The following is a 24,874-nucleotide window of genomic DNA, read 5'->3' on the forward strand; positions in this document are numbered from 1 at the left end:
GGAGACTTGAAGGAGTAAAGGCAGTACATATTTCAAGAAGTCTTTACCAGGTGGGCCACATTGATCAATTCTTCCTCCTCTTTTCCCAAATGTTACATCAGATAAGCATGGGCACTTACTATATTCTTTTGTAAAATGTAATGGAAGACAGTACTTTAGGTGTAGAAGACACTAATATGAAGGTATGATACCAGAAGATTTCTAAAATTTCTTACAGTTAACCTTTAAGGAGAATCCCTCCCTCTAATGATTCGTCAAAAGCTTGGCTTTAGCTGATGTGACCCAGCCTTCCAGGCTCTAAAATAATATGATTCAACCAATGGCACCCAAAGAACTGTAACGATTTAAAACACATTTCCTCTTACAGTTTAACGGAATTAGGGGATTAGATATACTGTCTAGGTCAGAAAACCTCAAACCATAAAGAGGAAATCAGAAACCTTTCATTCACTGCTACTGCAGTCACTCTCTCTTGGTGTGGTACAGACTCCATCCAATAGAGCCAAGTGAAATGAAGTCTTAAAGGTGACCCTTGGAGAGGCAATGACACCATAGCTCTAAAACTTTCTAGAATAATAAATTTCTTCTACCTATTTAAAACAACTATTGACATCATCAAGGCAGTGCTTAAGTATTCTTGGAGTGACATGGAGTAGAATGAGTATTCTGGAGCTCCAGCTAAGAAAATATGTGCATGTAAAATACCCCATTTTTCTATCAGGCACAAATACCAACTTGTGCCCACTGCTCCAAGCACTGCCCTTCCCATTCTTCTTCATCAGCCCCTGAACTATGTTCTTGCTACTCCTGAAGTGTGTCTAGCACAGAGGAAAATTGTCTCTTGAAAAGGTGACTGGAGAGAAAGAACCCTTTAATTACCTTTCCTACTCCTAGTTCCAAGTCTTTCAAAGAACAAGTAGACCCCCTATTCAGTTTTCACCTCTCAGTCTCTTCCCCACCCCGTTCATCACCCTACTTTGTTATTTAAATTAACTTTTTCTTCCTTCCTCTCTTTCCTAAAATGGTTTGACCTCTCTGTGTCTCTTCTCCAGCCTGAACTCCATCAATTCTTTCCTCCTTGGTTCCAGCTTCTTAAACCTGCCTGAGGCTGCCCTTTGCCCCCTTTTCTCATCCTCTCTCTCTCTCGAGCCCCTTCATCTCGTCCATTCCCGTCTCAGGCTCTCCAGATTCCCGGGCTGTTTGCTGGTGAGAAATCTTTGCTGCAGCGAGGACCGGAGTCCCCCGCGCGCAGCCCAGTGGCAGAAGAGGGCGAGGCTGAGAGAAAGGCTGAGCTGAAGGAGAGGGAGGCAGCCGGTCCTCCCCGAGAGCCTGCAAGAATGCGGCAGGGGGCCGGGGGCATGGGGAAGTACTAACTCCCCGAGGCCCTGTTCGGGGCTTGAGGACCTGGCCCGCGGGTGAATTTCCTGTCAAGTGCAGCCGCGAAGCAGAGGCGCCTGGAAAGCAGAGAGGGACGCTGGGGGTGCCCATCCCCAGAGTAGGACCCACTGCGAACGCGGGAAGAAGAGAGGCGGGAGTCGTGAAAAGGAAAAACCTGTCTCCAGATTGGCTCTGGACAGTCGAAGAGACTGAGGCGCTCGGGTGAGCACCCAAGGGATGAAGCCTGCCGAGTAGTGGGTGAGGGGCGTGCGGAGGGAGTGCTGCGCGCTCGCGGAGGGGGCGCGAGGCTCCGGGCTGGTGTAGGCTTTAGGTGGCTGTTGGCTGAAAGGAGCAGCAGAGCGCGTGCGGCGGCCGCGGCGCTTGTGTGTGTGTGTAGGTGAGAAAGCGAGGGCCGAGAGCTAGTGCGAGCTAGGCACAGAGAGAGCGCATGTCTCATCTCTGCGAGCAGCCAGTAGCCGCTCCACCACCATCTTTTGCATGTGTAACATTTGCAGCCGGACAGAAAACCTCTCCCAGGGCTATGGAGACTGCGGGAAAAATCTGGCAGCTCGGGATGGATTGCTAAAGGGAAATAGTCATAACCCCAAACCACCCAAACCTCTCTCCTCTGTTTTTTTTTTTTTTTCTTTTCATTTTTGGTTGTTTTTAATTTTAGCGCCATAGTCCTCAATGTCTCTCTGAACAGCCTTTAGGAAGAGTGCGAGAGAAAGAGAGAGCGCGCCAAGGGAGAGGAGAAAAGAAGATGAGGATTATTTGCAGACAGATAGTCTTGTTATTTTCTGGATTTTGGGGACTCGCCATGGGAGCCTTTCCGAGCAGCGTGCAAATAGGTAAGCTTTGCTCCGGTGGGGTATGCGTGTGGGTGGCTGTAGCAGATATCCGAAAGTGAGTCAAATGAGTTACTGATAACCAATTTAGGGGAACCTTCGGCGGCTCCTTCCCCCTCTGCTTCCCTCTTCCTTTCTCCCCTTTATAAAAAGACTGCCTCTTTGGTGCAGGTTCAGTTAGAACAGCACAGAGCTGCCCACCCGTCCATTCTCAGTCTATACTCCTGTTTCCACCTTTGGATCATGTCGCTTAAGTAGGATTGCAATAAGTTGGGGGGAAAAAAAACCTCCGTGGGGTTTGGTAGCATTTTATCTGATATTTCTTTTCATTTCTTTCTCTAAAGCATGAAGGGATGTAGAGTTTGTTTAAACAAAACAAAACAAAACACCCCCCCCTTCTTCCCGTGCTGTACGCAGCAGCTTTCTCTATTACAGAAAGACACTGTGCAAAAAAGCATTTACACCCACACCTCCTTGTCTTTGCTTGCTACCAGTTAACGGATTCCAAAGTTAGATCCCTTTCCCGGAACCTTTTCTTCTTTTGTTTTCCTCTTGAATCTTTTGCCCTTAATCCTCCCTCTCGACTCTATTTCCAGGGACCCTATCCGTCCTTCGCTTTTCTTGCTATTCTCTCCTGTCTTTTAATGGGACGCAGCAATTGAATTTCTTCCAGCTAAGCCCAGCCTCAGACTGCATCATTTCTCGTAGACAGTGCACAAAACGGTGCTAATTAGGCTGAGTCCAAGAGCTGCATAAAAACAAAGTTCATGTCTCCTTTCTGATTTCCCTCTAACCTGCACGTCACCACATCCCTTCATTTCTGTATTTTAATGCAAATTATCTTTTCTTCCCATCTGCATGCATCTTAGAAATGCCCGGAGCTGGCTTCTGTAGCAGTGTGCTGAGAATCATGGGGAGTGCAAGAGAGAGAAAGGAAAGCACACTAAATGATCTGTCTCAGAGGTCACTGTGATCATGACAAATTGGGACAGGAAAAGGCTGAGCTGCCTTAAAGAGTAAAATATTAAGCATACACCTTAGGGACAAAGGGCAGTCTCCCAGATGTGGCAGGAATAGCTCCTTAATTGTATGTGTTGGTGAATGGCAGTGGATTTGACAGTTCTTGGGGTGGGTATAGTAACATTTACAAGAGGAGACACTGAATGTGCTTTTTCTGCTGTTTTTAATAGGTGGTCTCTTCATCCGAAACACAGATCAGGAATACACTGCTTTTCGATTAGCAATTTTTCTTCATAACACCAGCCCCAATGCGTCAGAAGCTCCCTTTAATTTGGTACCTCATGTGGACAACATTGAGACAGCCAACAGTTTCGCTGTAACAAATGCTTGTAAGTAAAACTAAGTTGTAGGTAAATGAGAAGAGAATTAAAATGGGGCAATAGAGTCCCCTTCCTCTATATTATTATTATTACTATTATTATTATTATTATACTTTTAAGAAAGACATTCAAGACCTCCACAGTTTGCTGGTTACAGAGTAAATCAGTTAAAAGTAAGATTTAGTCTCAGGGATATTTAGCTGGTCTTTCTTTCTCTTCCTTCCTTCCTCCCTCCCTCCCTCTTTCTTTTCCGCCTCCCTCACTCCCTTCTTCCGTCTTTCTTTTTTCTTGAAATTAATTGAAGTTACTTTCTCCTTTAACATTTCAGTATTATTTCTACAACCTGAATATCAAGTTAGAGAAAATTGTACTCAATCTAGTTTTTGATTTCTGTTCCTTGGTTTTTATTTGCTTTTCACTTGAGTAAGCGTATGTCTTGCTTTTAAAGAAGACACATGCTCTCTTACACTGGTAAAGGCAATGGAAGGTTTGCTAACAGTTAGAAAGAGGGGAGCAGTGGTGTGGAGGATATATATTTGAGTCGGTTGGCTGACGCTGCAGATGATCTGGTGATGTCACTTGAGACTTCCCTGCTCTTATATTCTGGGTTGTAAATGTCTCCTGCTATAAGGTAATGCATATATCCTGTGAATATAACTCCATGAATCCTTACCTTGGTGGCAAATCATGTTAGTCTCCAATCCACTGAATTTACAAACCAACCCAGCTGGATCTGTTATTTTATGCAATAAGATTGAGATTTGGTGATCTTACCTAACACTATAATTAAACAGTTGTACAGAGCTCCCCTGCCAAAATACTGTATAACAAAGTAAAAATATAATCAACTGTGTATTAATTTAAAAATCACTAAAATATGATCAGTCAATAGAACATTTAAATTGCATTTTCACTCTTGGGGGAAACATGTTTCACATACCTCCTTATTTTTACATGCTAATTTACTACTGCTCAAAATTTACATGTTAAGATAATGGTTATAGATTATGTAAGACATATAGGAATAGTTTCTATATAAAATTTTGCACAGCAGTAATAAAATATTCAATCTGCTTTGTATGATATTTTTATTATATCAAGTTGAGTATATTTTAATTTTGAAAGTCCTCTTTCTGAGTACAAGTGTATACTGAACAAACTACTGAAATTGAAAACAAGGAGTTTTTGTGTTAGGAGGATATCTGTTTCATTAATTATTTTAATTCATATATATTTGCCATTAATTCATCTAACAAGTGACATGATCACATTTCCTTAATTTTTGGCATCTAATTACTTTACTTTAGAACTTGGTTTCATAAGGAGGTTAAAGCATCTGACTTTTTTTTTTTAACTGCTACAATTGTATTAATTTTCAGGAATTCTCTAGCTCCTTTGGGTACTACTTAATTAAAAATATCATTTGTTGTATTTAGTAATAAAGTCAATATTCATTATAATGATAATTATATGGGAGTTATTTTTAAGCAGAAATGAACATAAATTAGAGCTAAGTTTGTGGATAGTCATTTTTGAAAATGTCTTAAGTTATTAATTTTTGTTCCAAGTTTTGATAGAGATGTTAACATTTCAAACAGTTCTAGGTATAAAATATTCTTAGTATGTGATTATTATCTGTTGATTTAAATATTTTTCTTGTGTCTCTCTTGAGATTCTGTCAACAAAACCATTTCTAAGTTTAAAGATAATTCATGATTCAGATATATTTGAAGGTACTTTGTCTACAGTAAATTGCTATTTAAGTATTCATTTTTATTATTTAGTTAATGAAAGACTGTCTTAAAAGTGGAGCTATATTAGTTTTATATTTTCTAACTAAGTGCTTCAGTATTTTAAAGTTTATGTTATGGCTTCCAGCTATATAAACTATAAAGTGATAATTCTTTCTTCTTCCATATCATATGTTAATCTCATTCAGGAAAATTTTAATTAGTATTATATTATTTATGTAATAAAAATATTGTATAAAATAAAGTGTACTAGTAAAGAGCCTGTAAACATAAGAAATTGCTAAGAATCTGTACACAGAATGAAAAAGTTAAAAAAAGGTATAAAATATAGGTAATATGCTATTCTTTAACATGTTAGAATTGAGAAAATTAAAGCTAAGTAAACTAAGTCTGCTTATTTTGATTCCTAGTGTAAGGCAATGTTAGTGGTGTCATGTTTTTCATAATCACATATAACTGACTTTGCATACATGCTTAAAATATTTTTAAAAAGCATAAATTGTAAATAAGGAAAAAACCCATTTTCTAGTGAAGAAAAGGAAAAATTTTTGACAAATGAGTATGCCAAATGTCCTTAAGGCAAATCTAAGCAGAATTTGGGAAAAATCAATGGTCAGAGAGTATGGGTCAGGTGATTGGTGTTTGTTAAATGGACTGACCTAGAGCATGTAGACGCGTGATTTTCCAGTCTAATTAAAGGTGAAACGTAAGCAATAAGTATAAGGCAAACTCATATATCACGCTGTATGCCTTTGGGTACAAAAGGATAAAAATAGTGTTCTGTAGAATTAACATGGAACTTATTCCTCACAGTGATACAGGCTAGATTTAAAAATTTTTCATGTTGGATTAAATATACATATATTTTTTAAATATAAAAAAATATATGTGCCTGGCTAGGTTTATCTTAAATACAATTTTCCTGCAGTGTGCCCTTGTAAAACTTCATAATCTAGTGTCTTTGTGAATAAGGGCCACTAAACAGGATATGTTTAGTTTATGGAATGTATACTTAAAGACAAAAAAGGCAGATTAAAGAATAAAGAGTATTATTGGTCATCTGTTGGACAGATGTAATTTAATGTTGGTTCTTCTGCCTCAAAATTAATTTAGCATTCTAAGACTACTTCAGACAATCTAAACATTCTGTGTATAGAGTTTACATACTGCATTAGTATAAATCCAATTAACTCAAATTTTTCACTTTTGGTATAAATCCCAAGTTGCTGAGAGAGGGTGGGGATAATTTTGGCTTATAGTTTCACTTTATTTTTTTACAATATTTGTGTAAGATTAAATTAAAATATTGTTCTCTTTTTAAACTATTCACATGGTTGAAAAATCACACTTTGCTAAGTATAAAACTGAAATTATAAGAAATACAGATAATATAGAATTATGACATATTTCAATAACAAAGTATAGGTGTAATAAATAGCCCAAGTAGTCAAATTTCAAAATGTAATTAAAGGTATACATTTCTTTGTTGTAATCTATTCAAAGTATGGGGTATGACAAAATAAATTTATTTAAAAAATAAATTCAATACGGACTGTCCTTTAATAAATTAATTTAATAAAATATTAAATATGGAATGTCCTCTAATAAAATATTATACAGTTGACCCAAAATAGCTATCCTTGCAAACAAACATGCTAGTTAAATTGAATATGTTCTTTACAAAACATTTGAGACAACCTGAAAAAGCAGGCTATGTTCTTATATTTTTCTAGTAGTTAATTAATAAAGATATTTTGGTTTGGAGGATGATGTATCTTAAATTTTGCCAAAGAAGTTATAACCAATATACTAAAGTAATCTATCCCAAGCTTTCTAAAAGATAAAAAGATGAGACATTGCAATTATTAATTTAGTACAGTTACGTTAGCTAGCCTGTAAAAGAATCAGTCTTTAATAAGTAAGGCAGTCCCTTTACAATATAATCCACAGATGTTCAGTTTCTCAAATGATTCTTTTAATTTCATATGGGTAGTAGGAAAAACATAGTGAAATAGATCAAGTACTCATGTATTGTCCCTTAGGTGAAATAATAAGAGAATTTTGTGGAATATTTCCAACTTTTTAAACTTGGATAGGAAAGACCAACTGGTTAATATTTTTGTTTTATTTTTTACAAATAATGTGTTTATCTTACTCTCCTTTTCTGTCTAAAATCTGTCTATTCAGTAGTTTACAACATGATGGATAGGAAAGTTGTAAGTCAAAAATAGAATGCATATTATACCCTAGTAATGATGAGAAAGTTGTTCTTTTTAAGTTAAGTATTAGTTCTATTTGTGATGGGTTTAGTTATCAACTCTAAATACCCAGTTGTGTGCCACTTGTAAAAGTAGGTTGGTATGTAAAATATACTTGTTTAGTTAATCTAAATACATTGAAAATGTGACATTATATCCAGTAGGCTCTGCAGGCAGAGCTTATATAATAGGGACTTAATTCAAACTTGTTTAAGGGTACTAAATAATACAAACTTTTGGCTTTAATTCAACAATGTTTAAGTTTTGTACATTTTCCTTTTCAAGGACATGAAGTCCTAAAAAGACATTCTAAGAGTTTATATTGGACTGATATAATAATCTTAAAAATGCTAAAAATAAGTTCTGATGGTTTGACCTGCAAAGTTGTTAGCAGAAATACATTAAATACTATTTGACTTTTGATTATTTCTAGGAAAATGAGTGACTGTCATTAGATTTCCTTATTTTGAATTGATAGCAAGATTCTATGTTGATTTGAAATAATTCTTTAGTTTTATAATATTCTTTCCCTCTTTTTCTTAATTTTCCCCATGAGATTGATGACAAAGATGAGTCACATTTCTATGGCTTGTCCCTTTCTTAAATGATGCACAATTTGCATTGATGTATTTCAGAATTGTCACAGTACTAAGCTTTCTTAAAGCCATTTGAAAAACTCTCTAAACTTTTTTTTTTTTCTTGTGGATTCTCCCAAGGGTTTTTTATTTCTCAAAGAGGAAAAAAATTTTACTTTCTGACATTGGGAAATATGTATATGTCTTATTTACAGAATTTTACTATAGTTCAGGAATTTAAAATGAAGAATAAATACCATACACCTTACATTTTACTACAACACATAGTTTTTAAACTGCTTTTATGTACATGATTTTATTTGACCTCAAGCTAGTCTTCGAGTGAGACTGTCTGAGAAGATAGTCATTATTTTTTAGTTATTATTTTTTAGTTAAGCCAGCTTTGACTCAAAGAAGTTACTTGACTTGCCAAAGACCATGTAGCTAATAAGTTGCAGAGCCTGAGTTTGAACTCCGGTCTTCTAATTACTATCCTAGTACTTTAACCAGGAGACCATAGGATGTGAAAACTACATCTGTATTGAGATTACTTGAATCAAGAAAGAAAAGAATTGTCATTTTTTTTCTAATTTAATTGTAACATTTTGAAGAAAATAGGGCAAGACATTTCTGGCAACTTATTCATTAATCAGATGTCAGTGAGTGATATAACAAAGACTGAAGCCATATTGTGTAGTGACTTTGTCCATTCATTCAGTAGATTAGATAATAAACGTATCCATTTATTCATGAAACATATTTATCAAGGGTAACTGTATTTAAGACATTATACTAGAAATGAGCATACAGAAACTTATAAGAGAAGCTAATAGTCTAGGGGGAAGGATGTACAAGCCAGTTATCACAGTACAGTAAGACAAAGTATTATGACAGAGAAACAGTGTTATGACAGACATTAACACAGGAAGGAACATCAAACTTGGCATGGTGTCCTAGGGAAGATGTTATCTGACTGTGTGTTAAGAATCTAGTTGAGTTATTTGAAAAATAGAGAGGAAGGAAGGCACGCCTGGCCAAAGGAGCAGAATATGACAAGGCACCAAGGTGTGGCAGGGCCAGGTGTGATTGAGCAACTGGATATGGTTTAGTCTGGCTGTAGAGTATTGATTGTACTGGGAAGGAGAGGTGTGCTAAGGGGCAGGGCTTTGTAGATCCACACAGGATCTTGTAGCTCTTGTAAGGAGACTCTTCTGAATAAAAAGGGGGACCCATAATGATTTAAAAACAACAGTGACATGATGAGATTTATGTTTTACAAAGAACAGCATGATTTCAAGAAAGAGAATGTATTAGAAGGGGGCAAAATGGGAAGAAAAAAAACAGTTGAATCTTGAAGTAATGCAATTTAGGATGATTAAGTGTTTGAATAAAAGTAGAAGCACTAAGGAGAGAGAAAAGTACATAGATCTAAGAATACAGAACTGTTGACAGGACTTAGTGATAGATTGGATGTCTGTGTGGGAGAATGGAAAGGAAGTATGGTAAGAATTAAAGATGATTTCTTCAATTTTTGGTCTGGAAAAATGATTAGATAGCAGTACCATCAACTAGGAAGGGACACACAGGAGCAGATTTGAATGGGGAAGATGAGTATAGTGTGGATGTACTGATTTTGAGGAGTTTAAGAGACATCCAAATGCAGTAGAGAGTTGGACATGTGTATCTGGAGCTCTTGGGCTCAGTTTGAACTAAAGGGAGACATTTGATAATGGCTGAAACCATGGATGTGGGCAAAATCATACAGAGAGAGCAAAAACAGTGAACAGAATGTTGAGGACATAAATCCAGGAAATACAGTACTTGAGGCACAGAGAGAGAAAAAGAGACGGAAGGAAATGGGTTAGTGAGTTCAGATGAAAATGAGGCAAGAGTAATTTCACAGGAGCCAAGAAATGGGAAGAATTTCAAGTAAATAGTCATCAACCTTGTCACTGGCTGCAGAATTTTAATAATGAGTTGCATGGATAATTGATCTTTAACAAGTCTTTCCTTCTTTATTCTTTAGTGTTCTTTCGTATTTTGACCAGAAAAAACGCAACCTTTATTAATCCCACATAAATTCTATTAATACATACTCTTTCATGTATGTTGGCCTAGAATAGTCTTATGTTTTATTTAGAGGTAGGGAGAGTCTTTTCTGGACTTTTGAGCCAGATAGGCTTCAATTTACAACCTGATAGTGGGTAAGTTACTTAATGCTTTTGAGCCACAGTTTCTTCATTCATTAACATACAAAACACATGAATTTTATGAATATTAGAAAAGCGTTTGGAAAATATTTAGCCTATAACTATAACTCAATTAAATTTAGTTGTATTACATTCTTTGTCATATAGAACATTTATTTCTAAACCAATGCTAAAACTTCAAGTTTATTTATATTTTCTGTTTATATTTTGAAAAAGCAATTTACGTTTTGAATAAATATATTTTGTTGATATTTCATAGGAATGTTTTTGACCTCTAACTGAATTGTTAATTTTAGTTTATATACACAAATCTAAATGCATATTTTTAAAAATTATTTCTAAGTCCTCTGAGAGGGTAACTTTGTCTGGGATCTATGGACCATTTGGAGAGAGAACTGGTTCATGGATGGATTAAAGAGATTGATGAATTCTCGTAATTGCATGCAAAATTATGTGTTCGTGAGCACGGTGTGTGTGTGTGTTTACAGAGAGACAGTCTAAACTTTTGAACAGCTTCTCAATGAATTCCAGTTACAAGCAAAAGAAAAAAGAAAAGCCCACAGCCCTAAAGGAGCTACACATATATTAGATAAATGCACAGTACTTCATTCTCTACCTTCTTCATTTCAAAAAAAAAAAAAAAGAAGAAGAAGAAAGCCAGTTGGATTTTATCTTTGAAACTAACCTGGAATTTTCCCATAAACTCCATCTCCAGTAGCTTCTTCCTTGTCATAGAAAATAATCAGTGTGTCCTAGCTGGAAAAATGCTTGGCTTGGTCCTCTGCCTCTTAAACTGTCATCATATTATTTTTATTCCTTCTCTTACTATCAAAAGTTCTACATATTCCACATCAGCTCCTTCTATTTTTATCACAATTTACCTTCTCCCTTAACCATCACCACTCCTGCAACAGTGTTCTTGAAGGTCATCAGTGACTTACAGAATAGTAAATCCCATTGTTCCTTAGTCATTGTCTGTTAATATTGTAGTTTGCAGGATTTGACATAGCTGATAACTCCCTGTTCTTTGAAACTCATTTCTCCTCGATAATAATAATAGCTACTGACTATGTGCCAAGTCTCTGTGTTAGTTACCTCAATTCTTACACAACTCTAGAAGCAGGCATCATTATTATTTTAATTATTTATGTGGAGAAACTGAAGATCTGTTGTTAAGAAAATTTGCCTAATGACAAGTATCCAGGGCATCAGATCTTGAAGTCAGTTTTGCCTGCCATTCACACTATAGTATCTTGGTTAGTACAGTATTCACAAGATAGCCATCACTCTGTGACAGTAGCTAGATAACTCCTAATTTAAATAGAAAGATGTTTTCTTCAAAGTTAGTTCTTTAACAATTTTCATTTACTCCAGTGAATATGTCCATTTTACACTGGACATCGAGTTTTCTATGTGATTTGTAATGCAGCACAGAAATTTGAGTATTCTAAATGATAATGCTCTCATTACTTTATATTTCCAAATTCATGTTATAAATACCACCAGGTGTAAAAATTAATAAGTGGGTCTTTATATGTTACACAAACAGTGTTGGATACTTCATTAGTTGGCCAACCTACATAAGTTTTATAGGAATGTTATTTGATTTCAGAATAACTACATCTATTCGAATCGAAACATATTTTCCCCAGTGCTTTAAAGATTTGCTTAGCTGTCAGGGATTTCATTTCAGGTTTTCCTTTACACGTTTTTGGATTCCAATAAACATAGTGAGGATTGTCTTAAAGATCATCACCCTAAGTCAAATTTTCTGCAGTCTTCATAGCATCATCACTTGTCTCCAACTTAATAAAACTACTAGTGTCATAAATAAAAAGTTCAACATTATCTCAGAAATAAAGGGTAAAAAAATTGAGATGTAGTATTTTCTTTGAATAAGCCATTGTATTTCTCCAGTTACAGCAAAAATTACACCATAAGCTGTAATCATTGTTTGCTTACTTTTGTTGCTTATCTGCTTTTTCTAAAATAGGCAGTTTCTCATCAGTATCTTTAAATATATTATACCCTGTGTCCTTTCCATTTTTCATATTTTTATCTTTTTAAACTGACACAAAAATTTCAAATAATTTAGAAGTCTTAAATAGGCAAAATATTTTTGCAGTCTCACCACATAGAGATAATCACAGTAAATAGGGTTTATAGATCTTTCCAGACTTCTTTTCTTATCTGTATAGACCTAGGTAGAGAGATAAAGAGTATTATAAACATAAGGTACTAATATATATCTATTGAATAAATAAAACTTTTTAATAAAAATGATATTAATCTATACCTATATTTTATTATTTTATTTCATTTATCATAAAAAGTTTTCTGTCAGTTATATACTATACTTATATAGAGCTATCTTATTTTCTTTTACTGCTACATAATGTCATTGTGCAAAGTTACTATGATAAATGTACACTCTGGATCAACATTTAGGTTGTTTCCACATTTTTTATATTACAAACAGAATAGCAGTAAAACTACTTAAGTACCTGTGTGAATATTCCTGTAGGATTAATTCCTGGGAATGAAATTACTATATCAAATAATGTGGATTTTTGCTTTTAGTACATATTGTCAGTGTCTTCTCCTCAAAAACAAAGTATTATTTAAATTTACAGCCACCTAAATATGAGAATGATTGTTTTCCTATGACCTGCTAACACTAGTCATTATCAGTCTCTTGAATCTTCACTTGTCCTGATGGATAAAAATGACATCTAACTGCTACTTTAATTTGCATGTTTTTGATTAATAGTGTGACTAAGAATATTTTCCTATATTTATAAGACCATGTATATCTTTCTGTGTGAACTGTTGTTCTTTTACTTTGCCAGTGTTTTCTTTTTTATTTGAGGGAGTGTTTTACATGCTAAGAAATGAACCCTTTGTCATGTATGTTGCAAATTATTTTTCTACTGTGCCTTTGGCTTCCACCTTCATTTATGATGCCTTTTACTGTACAGACATTTTAAATTTTTATGTAGTCAAATCTGTGAGTCATTTTCTTTATGGCTTCTGGGTTTCATGCTTTGATTATAAAGGTATTCCTGTCCTTAAAACTATATAATATTATTCCACATTTTTCTAGTATACATTATGGTTTTAAATTTTATATTTATAATGCTAACTCTTTTGGAATTTATTTTCTTATGTGTGTTAGGAATTGATCTTTATTTTTTTTCTGCTCTATTTATTTGAATAAGCTATTCTTTTACAACTTCTTTGAACTGATATATTTGTGCAGATCTCCGTTATCGTGACTGAATTTGAGCTTGAGCAGAAGTTCTGCATATTACCTCTTCTCAAGTTCTCCTATTTGCTTTTCTTCATCTACCTTTCCTGACAGTCCCTAGTGGTCATATTTCTAGTTTTGATATTTTTATCCTCTGCTTTCTTGCTCTGTCTATTACTTTCCTAGGTTTTTTCCTGTTGTCATTTAACATCTGACCAGGTCCTCTTGCTTCTATCTCCAAAGTACATTACAAGTATTTCCACCTTTCTCCATTTCTATCCCACAGTTCTAGTCCAAGTTAATGGTACTTTTCTAATAATTTCATAGTTAATCTGCTTCTACCTTACCTCTCCCCATCCACTTTACATACAGGAGCCAGTGTTTCCCTTCAGAATTGAAATAAGAGACATTTTTCATTACTTAAAACCCTCCAATGGCTTTTCAATCTCTTGGAGTAAAATTGCAACTCTTTAACAGGCTCTGATTATAAGCATGATCTGACTCCTGCCCATCTTTTTGCCTTGTTCTCCATGCTGGAGTTTTCCCATTCTTCTTTTTGTTTCCTGAACATCCTTTAACCCTTTCATTCTTTTTTCTATACCTTTGTACTTTCCATTACCTTTTTTTGGAGAGGGGCTGTTCCTCCAATCCAGTTATTGCTTGACTAGCTTTTTCTGAATCTTCAGGACTCAGGTCAAAGTCATCACCTAAAAGAAACCTTCCTTGCCAGCCTCTCTAGAGTAAGCTTTCCCACTCCCAAACTCCAATTACTTTATATTGCATTACCAACCATATGATAATCTTTGCATTTATTACAATCTGTAATTATTATTTTCATTTGTTTACATATTTATCATCTATAATTCCCCACTAGAAAATAAACTCCCAGAACCAAGGCCTTTATCTGCCTTGTTAAACAATATATCCTTATAGCCTTGCACAATACCTGGTACAAAGCAAGGATCAGTAAATATCTTTGAATATAAGAATGAACAATATGTGACGAGTTTTCTCTCCACTCATCCTTGGGGCATCCTTAAGATAGCTAAGACTTTTCATGTGTTATCTTAGAAAAAAATGAACAGAAGTAGTGGATCCAAAATGAACAATGAGGTAGTGGATCCAAAATAAATGTTATGTGTCTTCCTTATCTTAAGCATGTTTTTTTCTCATTTGTTTTCATTAGAGTCAATTGATGGGATGGGTTAAAAAAGGAGGAAAGTAAGTCCTATAAAGAACAAAGTGGGACTGTTAATGCAAATTGACGTACATTGTGCTGGCCAGAGAGCACTTTGATAAATTTAAATCTGGTAGAAGAGAACTTCTAGGTACTTATAACATGTGGTGTCTGCTGACAAAAGAACTAGAAAATGCTGATACAATCCGCTTTCAGAATAGGAGAAAGCCCATGTGGGAAGCCCAGGTGTACTAGTAAGCATACCAGGTGTACTAGTAAGCATACTCAGGAGAACCATCTGTTCAGACATTGACTGCTTCCTTAGCACTTCTTAAAGTTCATGAAACTAGAAGACTTGTGAAAGAAGGCATCTGGAGTCAAGCATACGATGAAAACCTGTCAATTCTTGATTATCCACATTGCATTTTCTATAGTAAATTTCACAATTTGCTTGTTTCTATAGCCCTTATCCCTCCCTCTTTTGAAATTAGTTTACCCTGTGTAAATTACTTAAATTTTAAACTATGTATATAATCTTACCTTGGCAAGTTTGAAAGGTATTTCACTACTTCTCTGCTCCAAAGACTTAGAATCAAGATAAATATTTTTTTTCTGAAAAACATATGCATGCTTAATGGAACACTTGTAAGTCCAAATGTTTCCCTTTTTCCTCTGATAACCAAGGAGCTCAATTTCACATTTACTGAGCAGTAACAACATTGATCCCATTAAAAATTAGCTTTGTTTTTATATTTGGATTTTTCTTAAATAATATATATCAATAATATATGAGTACTATATATGATATAAACATTATGTTTATAAATATACCTTAAAAGACTATGCACATCATTTTAAGAAGGAAACACAAAGGTACAGCAGCTATAAATTAAAAGTATAAATGATATCCCTTTTAACAAAGATGTTGATCAGCTTTTGCTTGAATAGTTAACTTTTCTGTATAGTACTTTCTGTATATTGTATATACCTTGGAAAATGATAGATAGATAGATAGATAATCTGTCAAATCCATTAGACTGCAAGTTCCTTGAGGACAAGGATGATACCTTATTAGTACCTCTATTTTAAGGGTCTTTCACTGTGCCAGGAACAATTATGTTCCATACTTAATAAATGTCTGCTGACTGATTATGAGAGGAGGAAAAGGAGGAAAGGAATCCATTTCTTGGTTGGGTATTATAACAACTAATTCTTAGCCAGAATTGAATAACATAACATAAATCAACTTCTTCTCTATATGACTCAAACCCTTCACATTTTTGAAAACAGATATCACAAGTCCCCTTTGTACTTCCCCAAGCTAAATAACATTTCCTTGTATAACATAGTTTCTAAAACCATTAACACCCTAGTTCTGGCATTCTGAATATCCCATGGATTTATCATAATTTTATTAAAATATATTGACCTGAATTAACCCGATTCTCCTGTCATGATCTGTCTAGAATTAAACCACATTTTTGACACTCATGATTATGATCTGACATGATCTGTCCAGGTGAGAATGCTAATTCCAATTATTTAGGCATTTTACACATAAAGTGTAGGCCAAGATTATTTGAGTTTTAATTAGTCTATTACATCACTCTGTTCTTGTTAAATTCATAGTCAATTAAAACTTAACACTTTGTTCTTTTTTCCACATGAATTGCTACAAATCAACTTCTCCATAGGCATTTTTTAAAATTCAAAATGAAAGATTTTACATGTACACTCTTAAATTTCAACTTGTTTGGAAACATCAAGACCATCTTGAGTCATAATTAAGTTAGCTATAAACTATTTTAAATTCCATGTGACTCTTCACTATATGATTATCCTTATTGATGTTTAAAATTAAAAACAGGCTGTGATACCAGGTCATGAACCAATACTCTTTAGGTATGTGTGGTAGTTAAATGTGAATTATCCTATAATAATTGATCAAATTTTTCCATGTTGTTTATAAAGATTGTCATTTCATTGCACTTGTATTTTTTAAACATTAAAACAAACACAAAGGCCATCAAATTTAATTGAAAAAGAAAATTTCAAATTACTCAAGATGGCTGGGGCATTTAAAATTGATACAATGCTTTTGAAAATCAATTTGTCACAATGTATCAAAAACATTACAAATTGTGAATCATTTGAACTAATGAATATAGGAAAATCTCTAGCCATGAAAATGCTCATTAAAGCATTACTTGGCAGTATTTAGTTGGAGGAATGGTTAAATTAATTAAAGTCTAGCCAGACTGTTTAAGGAAGAATGTCAGTCATGACAGTCCTCTATCTGACTTGTCCCAGCAATTGAGTTCAGGAATTTGAGTTCAGCTTATTATCTCAACCATGTATCTTCAGACTGCAAACCAGGCCATTTATGATAATAGGCAGGTTGGAAAAGAGTTGGTATCTGTGGGAATTGGTATCTGTTGGGATCTGTGGGAGGGAAAAAAATGAACAAATAGGCATCATTTATAATGTGTTTAAAGGCAATTAAGTCTCCTTACAGATTGGTATAGATGGTTATAGAACACGGCATATACATTCCAGATTAAATTTCAGACTATTCTCCCTTTTTTTTAGTTATCTACCTTCGTAGAAGTGTATAATTTAATTTAGTTGGCACAGATGAGCATCTGTACTAAATTGTGATTTGTCACTCAATCACATATAGAGTATTAAGAACGGGTTTTAAAAAAGTAAGCTGAGCCTGGAGGGGTGGGATAGGGAGGGTGGGAGGGAGGGAGATGCAAGAGGGAAGAGATATGGGAACATATGTATATGTATAACTGATTTACTTTGTTATAAAGCAGAAATTAACACACCATTGTAAAGCAATTATACCCCAATAAAGATGTTAAAAGAAAAAAAAGTAAGCTGAATAATTGTAAGATGAGAATAATTAGTACAGTTACAAATAACTTTGTAAGTAATTTTATATTGTTATGCATAGATATAAAAATATATAGCATATACATCACAATATATTGTGTACATGTATAATATATACATGCCTTTAGCATTTAATTCTTGTTATTTTCACAAAATTTGGTAATGACTGTATGTTATGAAACCATAAGTGGCTGTGAAAATAAGCCTCATTTTACAGAAGTGATAAAATCTCAGATTAGAAACCAAGTGTGAATATTTTATTGAGAAGGAAATCTTGTTAAAATTTAAAAAAAATAGCAATGTCTTTACCTCCTCTACACTTTATTTTATTTCAAAGGGTAATTTTGCATTTAGTGATAGTAATACTCCAGTGCTTTTAAATCAATAGACTGCAGCCAATGTGCCCTCTACTTGGCAGAATAGTATAACTGTTAATAATTTAGAGACACTTAATATATGGGAAATATAAAAGCTATAATGTCAGTGAAAAAATATAGACTGTCTTTTGATTCCAATTTCATAAGAACCATAATATATACAAGAGATTGAAAACTACCATACCAAAATTTGGTAGTGACTATTTTTCTTTAATGTTACTATGCAGAATTTTTATTTTTAATTTACATATTTCTGAGTTTTTTATATGTTTACAAAAAAGCATACATTTATAGTTTTCTGATTAACAATATTTAAATAAAGGAAACTGTTGTGATCTTACCAGTAAGTATTGTGTTTGTCTTGCTCTGTTCAAATGGGACAGATAACCTAAGGAGCTCTTTAGACATTTAAGCCAATATAGGTCTTGTTGTCAGAATATCATGTCCACTTAGCAGTTGCCATGTTTGATCTCTTTGTTTACACACGTTCATTATTTTAAAATGAAAAGATCAGCTTGAATTAATTAAAACTATTAAATTAAGTCATTATGTTTACTTTAAAAGAGCCAAGAGAACAGTTGGTGATTACAAGCATTTTTCATTGCCAATTGAAATATATAACTTACTGAGTCTAACTGCATATATTATTTTCAATTCTGTAGAAAGCACAGTAGCTGCGTGAGTGAGTTGATGGCTCTTGGATATCTGGTCACTGTCTCTGGGTAGTCTTTTCTGATCACCCTAGGCTGGTTTAGCTCCACTTTGCTATGATCCTTGTGGCATCCTGAGCTTCCCTTTTTACACTGTATTATTATTTAGCTGTACATTCTCCCCCTGGAATGTGAACTTCTGGATGACTGGGATGCCGTTGTATTTGTGAATGAATCCCTAGTGCTTGGCTCATGGCACAATGCCTGGCGCATAACACTAAATTACTACCCATTGAGTTTATGGATATGAGAATGGAGGGATTTGGGAGTTGATGGTTAGATACTAGTGTTTTAAATCAATTTTTTGAGCATCCAGTTCAGAATTGTGGCAGATTCTGTGTTAGTGACTGTTGAGACTATAAAAATACGAAAAACAATTCTTTATTGACACCCCCATATGAATAGATGACTGGTGAAGGATTTTAAAGATTATTACAATGATTATAATTGTATAAACACATTGCCTTCAGAATTTAGAGGCGAAGAGTTCTATAATTAGAGTCTCCATGTAAGAAGGGACAGCCTTACAAGTTGCCCTCCCTCTGTGTTCCTATGTCTCATGAGGATTGTTTCACCTGAATTATTGATACTGCCAGGATGCCTGCCCATGGACAGGGATGTCTCAGCTCTCCACTTAAAATTCTGATCCAAGCATCAATGGTTCATTCTCATTTCTACCCCAGACTTTTTACACAGCATCCATAAAAATTTGGACTCCAAAAGATTCTCACATTTCTACCTGGTTTCCAAGACAACTTCCCATTGCGGAGCACAGGCTCCGGACGCGCAGGCTCAGCGGCCATGGCTTACAGGCCCAGCCTCTCCGCGGCATGTGGGATCTTCCAGGACCGGGGCACGAACCCGTGTCCCCTGCATCGGCAGGCGGACTCTCAACCACTGCACCACCAGGGAAGCCCCCAAGACAACTTTTTGTGTGTCTAGTGTGCCAAACCATATTCCATTCTGGGGACACAGGCTCTTTGCTCCTAAGCAGCACACAATTTAGTGATGACTACTGAAAGTCTCAATGCAATGTGACAAATACTATGATTACATTAGAAAGGAGGCAGCTAGCTCTGCCTGCCTTAGTGTTTTTATAATGTACTTTAAAAGCCATTTTCTCTTTTTTCTCCTCAAGGGGAGAAGGACAGTTTGACTGTTTCTTATAGGGCCAAGATAATAGACTCAAGAAAAGGATTCTACATTATAAACACTAATTTGATTAATGAAGTAAGATTGGATTGATTTACTTATATGCCAGAATTTATATGGAAAGAATAAAACCAAATTCTTTGTCAGCTCCAGATTTGACTCAACACCTATGAATCTGTACCACCCTATTGTCTCAGAGACATCAAGTTGCTTATCACTTCTATATTCTATATTCCTTAAGCATCTGTATGTGTTTGCTACCAAGTTATTATGCCCCTGTTAATATGCAGCTTTTAAGTGTTCAGTTGTCACTTTAGTTAATTGAATGTTCATTTGGCAACTGTCTTGCTTCCTTCATTGTACCACACATTTTATTGAAAAGAAATACTAGATGTGATATTTTACCATAAAAGGCTTATAATCTGCTGGAAAAGTAGAAATAACTTAATGTGAAATAAGGGAATAAGAAGGTGTTAAATTAGAATACTATTGTCTAATAATCACCAAAGAAGGAATATCAGAAGAAGCCAGACTTTATCAACATAAACCTTAATAAAGTGTAATTTAATCTTGTCATGAAAGTAATGGGAAGGGAAGGGAGAGGCATAAAAGAGGGTTGAACAGAGTAAGTAAGCACGCTGACCTTGAAAAGGTGGTAGGACAGCCCAGGAAAATGTCTCGTTGGATCCAAGTAGAGTTACAGTGAAGGGAGTCAGATGGTGGAGCCCATTGTAAATTCAGGACTTTCTAAAGGTTTGGGCAGGGGACTGGCATTATGAAAAGTGGAATTCAGGGACCATTGTTCTGGCATGATATGCAGTATCAACTAGAGAGAAAAGAGGATAGATGCAAGAACATAAAATGAACCAGGGCAAAGTCTCACTCATCTCTAATCACCCTTCATTGTTCTGGGTTCCCTTCAATTTATAGGTTAAACTGACTTCTTCTCTCCTCATAAGGATCTACTCTAGACATGTCTGTTTACTTATACTTCTCACTTTCTAGCCTCTGCTCTCACTTCTACCCAGCTTCAAAGACAATAAATAGCACTGCTTTAAATGTATTTCCACTTCTGTTGCATATGTAGAAACATTTCCATCCTTCCAATCCCCATGAAGGGAGAAAGCATAGGCTCTGGAGGCAAACATGGATTCAGTTCCCATCTTTGTTACTCACTAGCTGTGTGACTGTTTTTTGAAAGAATTTAATATTTCTGAAAGTATCAAAGTCGTCATCAGCACATTGATGGACTTTGCCACATGTATTTTATTTATTGATTGATTGATTTTTAAAATATTTATTTATTTGGCTGTGTCGGGTCTTTGTTGTGCCATGCAGGATCTTTGTTGCGCTGCTCATTGCAGCGCATGGGCTTCTCTCTAGTTGTAGTGTGCGGGTTTTCTCTTCTCTAGTTGTGGCACGTGAGCTCCAGAGTGCATGGGCTCTGTAGATGAGGCGCACAAGCTCAGTAGTTGTGACGCATGGGCTTGGTTGCCCTGCAACATGTGGGATCTTATTTCCCCGACCAGGGATCGAACCTGCGTCCCTTGCATTGGAAGGCAGATTCTTTACCACTGAACCACCAGGGAAGCTGTGTGAATTTTTGACAGGTTAATCAACTTCTTTGAGTTTCCAGAATATAAATTATAAATTAAGGGAAATATTACTTTGTTTTTAATTGGAAACATAAAACAATGTGTATTAAAATATGTCACATGAAGTGTTAGGTATTGTCCTCTGAGGATTAGTGTAACTGTAGTAATCATTGAAATAATAATATGTATCACTCATTCAGCCTCATGTGAACAAAATAAAATGCAGACTTCAATGGCTGATGGAGGTGAAGGGGAAGGTGTCTCTAGGATCATGACTTAAAAGATAGTGGAGGGTATTGTTAAGTAGGATATGGAATGAAGTTAGAATAAAAAGGTCCTAAAGCAATTTATGCTTTCATTTTGGAGCTAATCCAATTAGGGATTTCTGTCTGCTTGAGGAACTCTGAGGCAGTTGAGTATTCAAGTAGCTGTAGAAAGATCTGGGATGAAGATACGGGTTTTAGAATACTCTGCAGGTAGGTGACAGTTAAAACCATGAACAAGAAGCAGATTGCTGGAATATATCTAGTTAGTGTTATAACAAAAAGGATCCCTGGGGAAGAGCAACATCATGAGAAAGAAGATAGCAAACTGTCTTGTTTGGTTCACAAGAATTTAAAAATTTAATTTGTTGCAAACCTAAAAATCAGTGGATTGTATATAAAATTTTGGATTTCTGACTTCTCTGGAAAATTACAAAATCCTCATTACAATGTATCAGAATTTCCTAATAGCAACAATGATCTGGAGCTTAGTGAGTGGCCCCCATTTTAAAAAGGTCTGTTCTCTCTAGTTGGGTCTTAGAAACCCAGAGGGCCTACTTCCCATCTAGGCTTTATAGGCATTTGACTTTATGACCCCTGAGATAAAGAACAAATAAGCGAGAACAGTTTCTCAGAAGCCACAGAGAATTACAACCCTGGCATATGCCTTAGATAGGCATGGGAAGTAAAACTGAAATATCTGTGATTAGGAGAGACTTCTCTGCTTTAACATCATTTAAGAAGGCAACCTCCCCAATACCTTGCAGTATTTAGAACAAATCAGAATATAAACATAGAAGCTCCTTAAAGGTAGTTACCCCATGGTGTTCTATGTTGTATTTTATATATTATCAGAAATATTAGTTCTGTAGGTGCTCAGTAATTCCTAAATGACCTTAACAAAATGTACAATTTAAATAGAGGAACTTTACTCTTCCACATATGTGGATTTCTGTTTGAAAATTACCTTAAAGTCAAGGTTGATTTTTTTTTGTCAGGAGTGGTTTTCACAACTGACAATATTGCCATTTCTTAGAAGATTTTTATATATGTCTATCTAAAGTATTTATTTTTCTGGTTGTCAGATTCAAAGAAACTGATTCCAAAGTACAAATTTACAAATTATGCACAAGTTGTAAATCTGATCAGTAGAGTAAGCTCCTCAGGGACAGAGTCTCCAGCTATGTTTCTGTTTTATCCCCTGAACTTAGAACATAGCACAGTGTATAAATTGTAATAAACTCTCAGGAAGTATTTTTTAATGTAAATTTGCATTATTTTTCAAGCTGTTCAAGCTGTAAGGCCACAAATCAAGTGTAATTGCACTGGAGTTTTGAAGCCAAGTTTGGAAATCTCTTGCACCACAGAAATCCAGACTATATAGGTCAAAGGGCTGTATTCCAGACCTAGTTCAATAACAAAATCAGAATCCAAGACCTGGAAGATACCTTTTGAAATCACGTAAATAACAACCACATCATTTACAAAACCTTTCATACAGCTTATGTCATTTGGTTTTCAATACAACCCCAAGAAATAACTAGAAATATTAGTCTGGAACCTGAGACTCCTAGCACTAGCCTGGTGCTTAGTGCTCTTAGGTTGCAAATGGTTTCTGCCACTTCCTAGACATCATGACCTTAAGCAGATTATTGAAACTTTTTGAGTCTCAGTTTCCTGATGTGCAAAACAGGGAAAATAGTAGTAACTATTGATGGAGTAACTATTTGAGGGAGATTTTGCTTGTAAAGTGCCTAGCACAGTGCCTGCCACATGGATCAGTCCAACTGTGACTATGACTACTTTGCTACTTGCCCAAGGTCCCTCAGCCAGTAAGTGGACTCCAAACTGAAAGCTTTTGACTCCAGATTCCAGGCTGTGTTTCCTATTCCACAAAAGGCTACACAGGCTTGAAAGTTGCCACTCTTTAATATCTCAGACTCTGGCAGTCCCCGGATTTCCTAGGTTGCCTGTGTGAACTTATTATGTAATACAGTATATAGAAAATAATCTTTTGGACTGGCTGCCTGATTGTGAAAATAAAACATTGTCGGATATTCTAGGTATAGGTGAATGTTAGAAAAGTTTTCATAAATTCCATTGTAAAAAGTGCACACTCTGTAGTCCATGTACAAATATTTTTATTAAATGATTTTGGGGTGTGTACTTTTGGGCTGAGACTTGAAGAATATGAATACTTTTGTATAGCTGTGATAATAATACCTCACACATGTATAGTATTCACAGTGTTTCAAAAATAAAGTATTTAGAAATAAGATGATATACAGAATTTCTGACAACAGTATTGTCAGTTAAAACTACAACTTGTGTCTTTTTCTTAAATATCTACAATCAAATACAGGAATCATATTTAAATATTCTCTAAAATAACACTATCAGAGACTTCAGAAATAAATTATCTCTAAGTTTCTTTGGAACACAAAATAGAACCAGGGAATTAGCCTCTTTGTAGGAAATTAACTGCTGAAAGTAAAATAAAATGTCATTATTTGAATTACAGCCATACTAAGAAATATATAATTTGTGACTTAGGAGCCAAACCAGTATTTTAAGGGGAAAGACAATATAAAGAAGATCTGTGATAGTGCTAATAAATGATGGTTCCACAGTAAATGTCAAGCATAATAATATACGTTATAAATTTCTTTGGTTTTACTTTAGGAGAAGTGGCTAAGTAAAATTGAAATATGAATTGTGGAAATTATATTTTTGGCAAAGGAAAAACTTGAAGGACATTTTGTAACTTCTGTGGGACTCACAGAGGTGAGTCTTGTCCTGGATTCATGCCATTTCACAGGTCATAAGAGACATGAGAAGAGGCTGCTCTTTCTTGCCTGGCTGGGCTGTGACAGCATTCCACACAGAGCGTCCCAGCCAAACAATCTCCTCGAGTGACCCTCACCATCATTGCACTTGAAACTGTGTTAGTGGCTAACGGCCTTGAATACAGACCAATATGAACTATTTCTTACATTTTTAATGCACAATTTCAATATCACAGTAAACTCTAACCTTATTTATTTCAACTATTCTCCATAAACTCAAATCCTAAAAAAAAAGCATATATACATTATT

At 35.1% G+C, this 24,874-nt stretch overlaps 2 pseudogenes; one reads left to right on the plus strand and one right to left on the minus strand.

Moving 5' to 3' along the window:
• Positions 1–390: 390 nt before the first annotated feature.
• On the minus strand, positions 391–3,133 carry LOC149748797 (uncharacterized; annotated as a pseudogene).
• Positions 2,198–24,874, plus strand: part of LOC111167566 (60 kDa heat shock protein, mitochondrial pseudogene) — a 112,677-nt pseudogene continuing 90,000 nt past the window's right edge.

The sequence above is a fragment of the Delphinapterus leucas genome, chromosome 7 (genome assembly GCF_059928025.1).
Source record: "Delphinapterus leucas isolate spDelLeu-1000000601 "Yukka" chromosome 7, BTC_Dleu_Yukka2, whole genome shotgun sequence".
In the NCBI taxonomy this organism is placed as follows: domain Eukaryota; kingdom Metazoa; phylum Chordata; class Mammalia; order Artiodactyla; family Monodontidae; genus Delphinapterus; species Delphinapterus leucas.